This window comes from Dermacentor variabilis, chromosome 3 (assembly GCF_050947875.1).
Source record: "Dermacentor variabilis isolate Ectoservices chromosome 3, ASM5094787v1, whole genome shotgun sequence".
Taxonomy (NCBI): domain Eukaryota; kingdom Metazoa; phylum Arthropoda; class Arachnida; order Ixodida; family Ixodidae; genus Dermacentor; species Dermacentor variabilis.
The window spans coordinates 4,458,380-4,472,707 of NC_134570.1; the positions used below are offsets into that span (position 1 = coordinate 4,458,380).

The following is a 14,328-nucleotide window of genomic DNA, read 5'->3' on the forward strand; positions in this document are numbered from 1 at the left end:
GACCGATTCCTTCCTTCGGTATGTCGAACAAATAAAACGTGCCGCCAGACTCTGTATCCTTTCCAACTTCCTCTTGAGCGTCACTTGATGGGGACTCCAAACAACGGCTGAATATTCTAGTATCATCCTAATGAAGGCGGTGTATGCAATAAGTTTTACATTACGCGATGCATGTTCGAGTTTTTTTTCTCAGAAAATATAACTTTTGATAGGCAGTCATGCAGACGTTATCTATATGTTGGTTCCATGCCAATTTTGCTCGTATTCCTGTATTCTCATCAGCAAAACCACTTATATGGGGAACTGATCATGATAAGAGCTCATGAGCATGTTAAAGAACAGCCTTGAACCCTACTCATGCACTGGTAAAATGTATAGATGCAGTGAAATTGAAACAGAAGGCAAAATAGCAAACATGATGCAGTATTTGTCAGACAATTATGTCAGCAATTTTTGCATAAAACAATTTACTTAGAGCATACTAGCACTACAAAGCACCCATCTTTCTTGTTAGGCATACATTACCAGAAGCTCTTTAAATGTGGTCACAAGAGAGATGCTGGCTTTAATGAGGAACTATAGAGGTTAAAGGCAGCCATGAAAATGCATTAAGAAATAATGCAATGCATAGCATTTACTCAGTTCAGAGAGCTTCCAAAGTTGCCATAAGGCCTTGATAGCTGTGGATGAGGGAACAGTTGTAGCCCAATTGTAGTATGAGAAATGAACATCAAGATCGGAACAAGTAACAACTCGTAATGCAATTAAAAAATCTTGCTATACCTTTAAAAAGACAGTGAAATGAAATTAGTGTGACAATTTCCGTTTCCTTTTACTTCATTTAGGTTCAACATACTTATTTTAGTAACACAAAAAAGCAGAGGCGTGAAGCACATAAGAAAGATGCTAGTCTGTTTTTATATTCTGCCTTCTCTAAATTCAAAGTTCAGTAATGTTAACTTAGAAAGCTACAGTGAAGCCATTGCTTCAGCCTGTATGGTGCATAACAGCAGCAATCGCCAGCCTAACTGCTTGGGTTTACAGTGCCTTATTTGTATTGTATACCTTTTAAGTGCTGAGCTATTGGAAGATTGATTAAGGTGGCCAACATGCTGAACCAGTAGTTTACTGAGTAAAATACATGGAGAAGGGTGGAAAGATAGGACAGAGCACAGGGGATGTATTCCGTGTCCACCTAGTGGAAATGTCCATTTCATCCGCTGCTGAAGTTCTGATTGGCTGGGCTGGGGTATGCATGAGAAGGAGACATGCTCCCACAGCTAATTCAGCAGAAGAGGATATGGAAATGTCCACAAGATGAATACTTACAAAGCTATTTAATAAAGTACTTCTGTAACCAACATGCCTCCTATGCCATCCTTGCTTTCAATGTCTGTCTTAGTAAAAGTGTGAAAGAACCAGGTTTGTGCATGAGAAGTTTTCCTGGGGGTGTGTGCCTTGAAGCCCGTGGTGGTAATCACAGGAAACGGGGGTGAATCCAGAGAAGCACCAAAGGGCAAGCCTTCATCGAAACAAATATGGAGGGAAGTGACTGCATGCTCAAACTTGTCAGCCCACAAGTTTGCCAAGACCAAGTGATGTCACAAGTTGATGAAGCCTACATGGTTAATGTATAACCGCTTAGGCCAAAATTATTTAGATACTTTTTATGAGGACTATATATTTACTGGAAATCTCAAAATAATTATGTTAGTGCAGAATACCTTCCACTAGTTGTGACGTCCTTGAAAGAATGAAAATGTTTGAGTTGTACTTGTGTGGTGCATGAAGTTACCTTAAAAAAAACTCAGCAATGGAAACAAAATGCAAAGAGTAGTATTCGAAATAAATTGCCACCTCTTTAGGGCTAGATGAATTCAAATAATAATAATAATAAGCAAATGAAGATCGGGCGCATACAAGATAGATGTTTCGGCTCCCACTTGAAAGCCTTGTTCACAAAGATTGTGAACAAAGCTCCAGTTGAACCAGTTCTTATTTTTCATTTTTATGGTTAGCATCTAATTTTAAACTACTTACCGTGCCTCTTTTGACCAAACCAGACAGGCTGCCATCAAACTCTTCACTACTTCAATGCAAATAATTGGAGGTTGGCAAATACATTTTTCTAATAGGAATAGTAGGTAACGAATAGTCAAACACTGATGCATACAGTTACAGCAGGCATAATTATCTTGAAATTAAGCACCATGCTTATATTGTCTAGTAAAAAAAGGACAGCTATCAAGGAAGATTAGGATTATTTTTAAGAGGAAGCTTTAGCTCAAGTGCTCCTATCTAAATACATGTAAAAGGAGAATTCGTTTTTCTCGGCAACCACTGCACCAAATTTGACGAGGTTTGTTGCATTTAAAAGACAAACTTAAAATCTAGTGACTGGTGGTTTCGAATTTTTGAGTTAGATTGTCAATTTTTTGTTAAAAATTGGCAAAAATCGAAAATTTTCAAAAAACGAAACTATCAAGTTTACAACTCTGTAACTTAACCACTAAAAATGATAATACGATTCTGTGAATTGCATATAATAGTACATCTAAAGCGGACAAAATTGATATGTTACACAAGAATATAAAAAAAATTTAATCATAGAGAAATACAACTTTTGCAAAACCGTTGTAACCAACGTAACAAATTCACGTAAGATGTAAAATGACATATTGAATTTGTCCGCTTTGAATGATCTAATGGATGCCGTTTACAGAACCGCGATATTGGTTCTTGATGCAGAGCTATGAATTTATAAACTTCGTGCTTCTATTTTTTTCAAACGGTCAAATATTTGAAAACCGTTTTAAGAAAATTCAAGCCCTAAATCAAAATTCCGCTTCCAACAGTCACTAGAATTTAACTTTCTCTTTCAAATGCGACAAATTTCATCAAAATCGGTCCAGGGGTTATCTCATAAAAACGTTTTTGCGTTTCACATGTATTTGAATAGGCGGCGTCGGAGTTGGGCCCGAGCTAAAGCTTCCTCTTAAGCAAAAGTAATTATACCTCATATACTTGAAGCAGACGTAGTGCTTCTCAAGAATCACGTCCAAACTGCACACACTAAAACATTAAGCTGGGATATTCAAAAAGACAAATACATGTTTTGCTCGCCAAGTGAATTTTAGTGTGCTCAATTATGTAAAGTGTGCTATTATATGATTAATGTAATTTGCTAATGTAAAGAAAGAACAAGCCAAGATCTCTTGCTTCATATATATGCGCTGAATCAAGAAGGTAATTAAGGAAGAAGAACACCAGAAATAACCACGAATATTTGTGTGCTTTCTGGCATAAAATAATTCTCATGTAAGCCACATAACATGCTTTCCAAAGCATCCCCTACCTTAACTTACAGCTGCATCACATGAAGGCACTTTCTAAGAACACACATGCTTCATGATCATTCACTGTGTTAGTGACTCCCTCTGAAATAGACTGAGAACATATCTGGGCATTACATTCAATAGCTGATGTAAAGTGAAAAGGCTGCTGCTTGTAGGTATGAATGAACCAAGTGAATAAGAAATATAGGTTCTCAAACTTCTAGTAGTAAGTGTGGCAGCACTTAAGAAAAACATATTGCAACTAAAAATTGCAACACATGATGAAATAACTGAAATAGCTAGGGAGAGTTTAATAGACCAATAAACAGGAAACTGCAAACTCCCAACATTTTTGAATACTTTTCTTCCCATGTACTCACCTCAGAAGTATGACTTCCCTTAATGCTCGAACCTCTGCCTTAATTTTATAATTCCGCATTCTCGCTGCTTTGCTCATGCTGATTGACATCTAGCACAAAGGTTGGCAAAAGTAGCTGAGCATGTGCATGTGTTGTGAGGCAAGCTGCCCACATCTGGTAGCCACATGCCAATTTCTCAGAGTAGATGAAAGGGAAGCCTTGAGGGTAAACCATAGAGAAGACGGATGGATACCTTGGTTCAATTATAATTGAAAACGCCAACATGGAAAAATTGGACAGCCCACAGAATCAGCAGAATTTACATAGTTTGCAAAAACTGAAAAGATGCATTATGATATTTATGTTACACAGGTTCCAGTCAAGTTGAAGATTTTAACTGTCTAATAAAACTATAAGACAATACGTGACCAGAAATACTGTATGGAACCTAAACAATTTTAATAAAGTCACCTAGAAGTCAGGATGGAGAAGTAACTGAATTGAGGATGCTAAAATGGATGAGGTGGAGGCAGATTGTGAAGACAGGTCTTAAAAAATTAACATTCAACACACACTTAAGTTGGCAAAGATTGAACTCAATGTTCAAGAAGAAATTGACTAAGATAATTTATTGGTATACATACATGAGAGAGCAGCAACAATACAGCAGAGATAACTGTCATGCAAGAGGAAAGGACGTTGGTCTAAAAATTAACATTTGATCAGAAGAATGGTTATGCATGGTCTCAGGCTCATGTACAATTCTGTATGGTACGCATGATGTCAGAGCTGCATCGCATAAGGAACTGTGGCCTTACTTGCCTCGATTATGAAATGATGTGAGCCAAGAGTGGAACAAGGATAGCACCAAGAGGGGGCCTACTCCAAAAGGAGAACGGGAGGGAAACGGGGCGAGAGAGATTTTCTACACAACAGATACAGAGTCATGTGAGTCATAGTCATAGAAACCAAGACCAAAGGAGCTGCACAACAAGGTATATACATTCAAATCTCTATACAGTTAAACCTCGGTACAACGAAATTCTCGATATAACGAAGTATTGAACTTTTCATAACCTCTTCTCTATAATACACCATGCATTTAGAGCCTCAATATAACGAAGTGTGTTTGTGTGCAATTTCAATATAACGAAATTTCGCTTCTGCCGCAGAGGAGTGCCAAGACAATCAATGGTAACTTCCGCGGACGCAGATAGTCAAATGATTGAATTGCAAGCGGCTGCTTGCAAACGCACCTCTCAAACTGCGTGCAGCGCGACAAGAACAACAGCTTGGAGCCACATCATGTTCCGTATAAATTAAGTCCAAGTGCGATCAGATCCTATCGCGCCCCGCGCACTTGTGCTTTAGGTGCGGGTGAAAGTGTGCGAGGGTGAGACAATAAACATGGTGGCTTCATAAGTGCCGCCTTCCCACGCGAGCAATGGCAAAGTGGGGGAGGAAAACGATCTCGCAATAACGCGATCAAGCGCGCGCGAGGGGGCGGAGTGGGGGGGTAAGTTGGCGCGCGTCTCGGCCATGACTGCGCGTAGCTGTAAGCGCGGCTGAGCGCATACGCAGCCGCGCACCCTGCTCTAGAGGTAATCTGCTGCGTGTGCAAAGAGCGGGCATGCCAAGACGGCGTGGCATCATCTAAGCTGTTTTCCCGCACGTTTAGTATTCAAAGTTGCGCAATCTCGAGTTTTGATGACCCGTTGGAACGAGAAGCAGACGAAACATTCGCTCCCAGCTGCCGGCGCTCTTCATGATAGCGTCGTCGCAGTGCGACCGGGCGACGTTTGGGGGCGGAGTGCACGCGAAAGCATGGCGTCACTTAATTCATACCGCTGATGTGAAGGTATCAACGTGGCATGAAACCGTATCATTCAGTGCTTGCTCCTATATTCGTCAAAATAAATTGTTTTCTCATTCAAGCTTGCTTTTTTTTTCGATTGCCCAATAATTCGGAAAATTGCCCCTTTCCGTGCAACAAAAATCTATCGGCGACTGTACTCATTTGCATAACAGATCGAATTTCAATGCAACGAAATTTCTGTATAACGAAGCGAATTGCCGATTTTACCTACTTTGTTATATCAAGTTTTAAGTACTGTATAACGAAATTTCCTGTTCTCTACACGGGCGTGGCAATGTGGGCTTGTTCGTTGATCGTCATGGAACGACATGTAGGGTAGCGCAGCAAAAACAAGAACACAAGAAGAAATGAAACACAGACACAAGCGCCTAAATATGTCTGTGTTTTGTTTCTTCTTGTGTCCTTGTTTTCGTTGCATTACATTACATGCCATTCAATACTTTCACTGTCACATTCATGAGCACTGAAAACCTAGAATCAACTAATATCTTGCCTGATTTGCCATAATTAAAAAGAAAAATGTGGGTATAGTAGGTCTAATTGAGTTCTGGAGTATCACTGACATATAGCTCTCAAGAATGTTTCATCGTTTCTTCCGTTAAGGCACAGTACATGCTACAATAAGTGTGAAGGTAGGCAAAAACGACATTTTTGGCTGTTGCATCAATTTTATGGCATGTTGCATGATCTAATCAAGTGGTTTCAATTTGACGAAGTTCTCGATTTAACAAAATAAAACCTCACATCCCAATAAAATTTATTAACTAGACTCACTGTACTATATATAACCAAAGTACTGTATAACTATAAGCAGCTACAGCCACCACGAGTGGCGATCGAGCAGAATTGAAATGAAATTGCTTTAATCGAAGAACGCCGACCGCTGCTGCTAAAGTACGTGTCACATGCATCGGGCAAGAAAAAATCTGCGGGAACCGCGGTACCACACGCAGTTATTCAAAGCAGCACATAAGAGTGCCGCGGACTCAAATTGATTAGTAAATGCATTCAGAACCAGTCTTTCGATTACTCAATTAATATATCAGCCACACGGTCGCATAGTACGGCCACGTGGCAAACGCGGCCGTGCGGACGCTTCACTATGCGCGGATCGGCTGGTTGCAATATTGGGGCACTCTATAGGTGCATGTTTAAAGCACAGCGTTTATTGCCTATCGCCTGATCGTTGCGGGTGCTCCATGGCTGAGTGTATTGCATGGTACAGAATTGGCCCCAGTACCAAAAGTACACAGGTGGGGCGGTCCGTGCAGACGAAGCATGAATGCGTGCTCAACATAACCACGTCGTCATTTATGCGAAAGCGTCAAATGGCCCATTGAGCAGAAAAGCCAGCGTCTGTAGTCTCAGCGAAGCAGCACCTCAAATCCCATTGGCTGTGACCACGTCACGAGCGCGCCTCGACGAAATAGAGCGGGTGAAAGGGTACACCTGCTGGCGCACCAGGTGTTGCGTGAGGGGAGAGGGCGTCACCGCCGCCCCGTGCGTATCTCCCCCCTCCACTGGGCTTAGCTGCTGCGCGTGCCTGCCGGCCTTGGTGGCGACTGCTGTTTCCTGGTCTCTGGTCGTGCAGCACGTCGGTGGCATGCAGTGTTGGCACCGCAGGCTGCTGCTGCTTTCTAGCTCGGGCCCAATGTAGCTCTAGGGTGCATCACTTGCAGCGTAAAACTCGAAGGACTGCTCAGCGGCGTTCAATTGGGCATTAATGCTTTCGCAATCACAACTCAGATAAGACATGCTTAGCTGTCCTCATATGTTTTTCTTTAGTTGCCAAGTGGGCGCATCATTGTTCACCATTCACAGTCTTCAATCTGTCGTCATCATTGCATTGTCACTTCAAATTAGTTGTAATATCACGCCGTCAGATGCTGCCGCCTTCACGCTGTGTAGTAGATACGCAGTCATTGCCATGCATGCACTCATCATCCCAAACTCGTTAGGCCTCAATCGTGATGACTCTAGAATTGTCATCTCATCGTCGATCATGCCATCGTCACCGCATCAGCATCATACTGTTGTCGGCATTCGACAGATGCATTACACAGATCAGCATTCCCTTTTAAGCTTCTAGAACAGAATGCACGTGGTGATCTACCGCAGTAATATTATGAGGGACACTTGGGCGGAACAATTGCTGGCCTCAATTGCCAAGCCTCCCTGCCACATCATTTATTTCAATTTCCACAATAATCCTAAATTGTGTCACAAAACTTCTACAACAAATGTCAACATGGTTGGCATAAGACCTTGTCTCTCACGAAAAACACAACTATATTGTTATGTTCACTAACTTGATCTGCTACACTGAACTTAGTTCTTGCGTTGAATGGATGCTTTTAGCGTTTTAAATTCTGCTACTTTGTGCCACGGCCTCCTTCTCCTGAATAAGCTAACTTAATATTGATCCCCATGCAATTACTAAAATTCACTGAATGCTTTCTTCATGACCAAACGCAATTTGTATGGTAACAACTCCAATTCACAAATCTGTCTTTTGACACTTCTGGCATGCCACAATGCTGAGTGTTTAGGCCCTTGATTTTTCTTATTTTAGATCTTGCAGAGAACTTAACGTAGAGAACTAAAGTTTCTGTTGATGACTGTGTGTTTTGTCGTGAAACAACCAAACTCTGGCGGGTCTGTTTCTGTAACAAATGGCCGACTGAGCAAAAAAGCCAGCGTCTGTCGTCTCAGCAAAATGGAACCTCAAATCCCATTGGTTGTGACCACGTTGCGAGCGTGCCTCTACAGAGCAGAGTGGGTGAAAGGGTACATCTGCCGTCGCTCTAGCGCGCCAGGTGTTGCATGAGGGGAGAGGGCGCTGCCACAACACCACGTCATCCTTGCTCTCGCAAGCCAGCGCCCAGTCCATATCTCCCCCCCCCCACTGGGCTTAGCTGCTGCACGTGCCCAGTGGGCAATGTCTCCACTAATGTCTCTTCAGAGTGCCATCACTACTCAAAAACCTAACATCAGTACCCTAGCAAAAAAAACTGATAGAAATTTCTACAAGTCTCTTAGGAATATGTATAGGTTGTACAGGTCCTTCTAAGAGTGATATATATTCCTACCTGACCCACAGAACTCTTTACCAGACTGGTAGGCAGCAGATAGATCTCACTGTGCTGCCTACAAGACCAAATAGCATGATGTATCAGTCTTTTAAACCCAGATAGAGATCATCATACGACATACAGAAATCTAATTGAGGCATTGATAAAGCATGTTGGGAATAGCACACACACCGGTGCCCGCATGGCTGAAGAGATGTTTTTAAAATGAACTGAATATACAAACCCGAATGCATTGCCTGCCACGTGAACAGATTAACAAACACAGTTGGGATATTAGAGTATCAAATAAAAATGAAGTGTGTAAACTGTGCAATTATCAAAACTTTTTACAGCTTGTATGCAGATATATTATCCTTAACATGTTTCAATATAAATTAAAGCACACGTTTTCAAAGCACAGCAGCGTTACTTAGTCTGTGAAACTACATTGGAGAAGTTGCATGCGAAAAGTATCAGTCCATTTTTGTAGCAGGTGTGCTCCAGTTCTTTTAATACAAAATTAGATTTACAAATTTTACGAGATGGATGTGCAACATTTAATGCATATCCAAAACAGGATTACTGTCATCATCGTCGTCGTCGTCATCATCATCATCATCATCATCATGTTTATGTCCACTGCAGGATGAAAGCCTCTCCCAGCGATCTCTAATTACCCCTGTCCTGCGCCAACCGATTCTGACTAGCACCCGCAAATTTCCTAATTTTGGCGCACCACCTAGTCTTCTGCCATCCTCTACTGTACTTCCCTTCTCTTGGTACCCATTCTGTCACCCTAATGGTCCAATGGTTATCTAACCTGTGCATTACATGACCTGCACAGCACCATTTTTTTCTCTTAATGTCTATTAGAATATTATCTATACCCGTTTGCTCTCTTATCCAAACTGCTCTCTTTCTGTCTCTTAAAGTCATACCTAGCATTCTTCATTCCATCACTCTTTGCGCGGTCCTTAACTTGTTCTCAAGCTTCTTTGTCAGTTTCCAAGTCTCTGCGCCATATGTCAGCACCGGTAAAATGCACTGATTGTATACTTTCGTTTTCAATGGTAATGGTAAGCTCCCAGTCAGGAGCTCACGATGTCTGCCGTATGCAATCCAACCCATTTTTATTGTTCTGTGAATTTCCTTCTCATGGTCAGGGTTTCCTGTGATTATTTGACCTGGGTAAATGTACACCTTCACAGACTCTAGAGGCTGACTAGCGATCTTGAACTCTTATTCTTTTGCCCGGTTATTTATCATTACCTTTATCTTCTACATGTTAATCTTCAGCCCCACTCTTACACTCTCCCTGTTAAGGTCCTCAATCATTTGTTGTAACTTGTCCGCAGTGTTGCTGAATAGAACGATGTCGTCGGCAGACCGAGTGTTGCTGAGGTGTTCGCCGTCGATCCTTACTCCTAAACCTTCCCAGTTTAATAGCTTGAATACTTCTTCCAAGCAAGCAGTGAATAGCATTGGAGAGATTATGTCTCCTTGTCTGACTCCTTTCTTCATAGGTATCTTCCTACTGTTGTAATTAAGTTTATTTACAAAAGCAAAACAAAGCACTTTCAAGACTGTGGATACTAACTGTAGCTCTAACATGTCAGGCTGAGTTTGTGAATGCCATAAATTAGACACTACCAACGTGATTTCATTAAAGCTACTTTCTGGGCTAGTTGGTGCATACTTGATTTGAAAAGTAGAACAGCGCTAATGCATCCATCCACAAAGAAACAAGGACAAGACACAAGCAACATGACTACAAACATGACTAGGGTTTATTTTGCAATCCACTATCTAAAGAATAAGCAAGCAACTTTAGCCACATTTGAACAAACACATAAGAGGAAGAACACAGACTGAAGTACCAACTTCACCATGCCCATTTGTGCTCACAGATGCTGTATAGAACGCCGGGTCTAATTGGCACATGCTTTTATCATATTACAACTTCATATGAAGCTATTTTCTCTAGACTATGCACTTTTGCATTCATCCCAAAAGTGTTGTGATATGTGACAGAACACAAGTGAGCTTGTGCGAAAAGAACAAACCGGCATGGCACACTGACAGGAAGCAAGGAAACAAGACAAGCATCGCTATGGTACAATATCTACAGTAATACATCAGAACATGACAATACAGCAATATTATTTAAGCAAAAGTGAGTACAGATCTGAGAACTTATTCAAGTAGGAACATGGATTTACCATTTTTAAAACCACATATTCATGAACAAGAACAGCTAAACATCAGTGCACATATTGCAAAATCAGAAGACACGTACAATTCTTCACTGGGTGCTAGTTCAACCACCGCACATCGAAATGTGTAAAAGTAGTTTAACCTGTGTAGCCTTCAGCATGCGAAAGCAAAGAAGACTATCAGCAACAGGCTTCATATATACTCTTTAGAGTCTCTGATTCAAACCGTCATACACTGTTAAAATAAAATTTCAGAGTTTGCTTGTTTCATTCAGAAAAAAGATAGTGTCTTAGTCATGCCGCCACAGTTAACGGATAAACTTGCACCAGCTACATTGAGTCAAAGGAGAAAATAAAGTGAGGAAGACAGACGCATGGTGTGAAAATGATGCTGTTGTATCAAGTAGCATAACTGCTCACTTAACATTCAGCTGCTTTCCATGCCTCTACATACATACTGAGAAGCTTTACCTCTTTACCATCTGCTAGTGAAGCACTGTTTGTTCACTGTGATCACCTACTCAAGGCAGTCACTTGGTTGAGTAGGGCCCTTCGCTACATGTAAGGACATTAACCCGAAACCGTGCATAAGTCCTGTAAAATATTGTCATGTTTTGGATACTGCGATTGTTCATCAGCAGCTGCATCACTACTGCCAACTTGCAGACCATGCAATTCCCCAAGCACTTGCTCAACAAGAGTACACTAATGAAGAGTGGCAAATCGGGCTAGCTGGTTCATTAGGAAAAGAAGAAGCTATCGCAAGAAAAAATAAACAGTTTAGAATTTTGATGGCTCTGGCTTGTTTAATATATTCAGACATCAAAAATCTGATTATTACAGAACGCCATAAAGCGTGGTGCACTGTTACCAACTGTTGTTTTTTAAAGCTATAACCTGTTATTACCAGACATTCATGTACCATGGCTGAAGACATACTGTTCATCGTTACCATGTCTTGAGCACGGGAATTAGTCTCTTTCATAAAGGTTTGGTATTGTCGCTACAAAAACATTGTGGTATATTTCCATAAACACACAAAGTTGCATAACTTCACTGGGTGTTACATAAACTAGTGGCTCCTCTCTTCTGACGCAGACTGGAAGGTGCTTTGCATGGAGAAGTTCAACAGGAAATCGTTTCTGGCATTGCAGAATTATACAAGAATTTGCTCGAGTAAGAATTCTACAAGTGAGAAAAAACGCACCTGAGAAGCTGACAAATGCACTGTTTTCAGTCTTTATAGTTCAAGTGTACTGGAGAGAGTGGAATGTTTGTTGGTTGATGATCATTTGGTAATATTCAGTGACACTTGTTGAGTCATAGCCACGGTTGTGGACTACAGCCTGTTTTTCACTTTCATCCAAGTTCAGGCACAGCTTTCCAGTGCCTAACAAAACTGTCTGCTGACCAGCTCTCTTCTCCTGTACACCAAAAAAACTCACTGCTTCTGGTGAAAGCTTTAAACTAGCTTTAGCTGCCTGTAACTTTCGAGCAAGTACATAACGTTCCAATATCTGTAAAGGAACATCATTAGCTCCGCTGACCAATTTCACAAGAAGTCCATTTCCGCCTTCAAATACAAATGAAGAATGCGACCAATGAGGTCCTAGTTTAGCTGCACGTTTAGGAAGACACAGAATTCGGTGTATATTGTATGTCATTGCACCCAATCCGTACAAAGACTGTGTTCTCACAACAAACTCCGAGAGAAGATCGGATGATCTCATTATGGTCATCTGAAGTGACGGTGTCCAGTAGAAGTATATAGACACCCTCCACAAGCAAACTGGAATGTCTGACATACTTACCCGGCAAAAAGCCCTGAAGGCAGGGTAATGAATAATGAAGAACCCACCACTTCCATTCACTAGCTTTCCAGATTGTGAAGTCTGATAATCTTCGCGGTGTACGTGTGAACCAATTCAGTGGCTTGATTGCCAATATCCTCCTGTTTAAAGAGGCTAAACTTTGTTGTGAACCAATGTAAACATCTTTTCTCTTTTAAATGTGATCACATTTTTATTCTTTTTAAGCTGTTGTATGGTGTATATTTGTTCCAAGAATCTTTCCTTTCCGAATCCTGGGCTTCATATTTGATTTATATGTATTGTCTTTTGTGATAAAATAAATGCATTATTTCTGACTCATTTTTTGGGCAAATGAGGAAGCTTGTTTCTCCTTGAAGCACATTACACCTATACAACACACATAGACACTGATAGACTATAGATCCGGCAAACTAATACGAATACACTATTACACTAATAAAAAGAATACACTAGTAGACTTATACAAGCAGAATAGCACAGATATGTCCAGAATAGAACTAAAAGGAATGATATCAGTGTATCAGTTGCATCGTTTCATAATGCAATAGAAAAAAACTGATAGAATTTTTATTAGATTGCCCTATCAGATTTTTTGCTAGGGATCTTTCTGTGCAAATGCATATCAACCTTTTGACTAATGCTAATAACTGAAACACATGGCTTTTTGTGCTGCAAGTTCTCTTGGACTCCTGCTTCCCTTAAACTTATACTGTATAATATGCTTGCAAGATCAAAACTGGAGTATGCTTCATCAATCCAGGATACACCTACAAAAACACAACTCTCATATTTAGTTGAAACCATCCAAAGCCAACCCGTAAATTTTATTGTAGCTGCTTATTCCCATACCGCAAGCACATTCGGATTCGTTGCCGCGGAGCAAGAAATCCTGCTCCGAATCGACCAGTGAAAAACGCTATAAGAAACTGAAATGAAGGCATCTAACCTAACGTTCTTGATAAATCAAAGCAGTTTTCCTCCCCAGTAAAAATAAAGCAGCTAGCTCAAAGCGTACGATTATTCCGTCGAAAACGCTTCTCGCTTCCGTCGTCTGCCGTGTACAAGCCGTAGCGAGGATGGGTGTACCCGGCAAATGGAATGAGTCATCGTACGTTGGTGCTAACGCGCTTGTTCTCTACCTCGAGGCAACGTACGCAGCCGACCGGTGGTGAAGAGCACATGTTCTAGGCCGCGTTATCGCTATCTCGCGAAACGCAAGTGACTCAGCCCAACTCGGCTGGCTGAGAAACGGCCGTATATCACTGATAGAGTTGCGCGCGCCAGAGATATCCGCTAGCGCGACGCAAACGCCGGCGCTGCCATCTCTTGTTCAGCTCTTGGCGGAAAACCTCTGCAATGGCGGCCCAGCGCAACGTCAAAGGAGGCATTGGTCAAATTGACGTTTACGAAACGGCCCTTCCTGTGACGCTCCCCACAGCACATTCCTTCAGCCAATCAGCAAGCTGGCATGGCGCATATCTTGGATCCGTGTTGGATCCCCACCACATATTCGCGAAATTGCAGATGCATTGCGCTGGCTTCTGTACGCTACCGCTCGCTTTCTTCATAGAGAAAGGAATACAACAAGAGCGGACGCTCCCATAGGCGTGCGTCAATGGCAGACTCATTAGCGCGAGCATCC

At 41.5% G+C, this 14,328-nt stretch overlaps 1 protein-coding gene across 1 annotated transcript in view; it reads right to left on the bottom strand.

Moving 5' to 3' along the window:
- The window catches only part of Ada2a (Transcriptional adapter 2A), a 278,034-nt gene that overhangs the window by 261,390 nt on the left and 2,316 nt on the right, over positions 1–14,328 (bottom strand). The window lies entirely within an intron of this gene.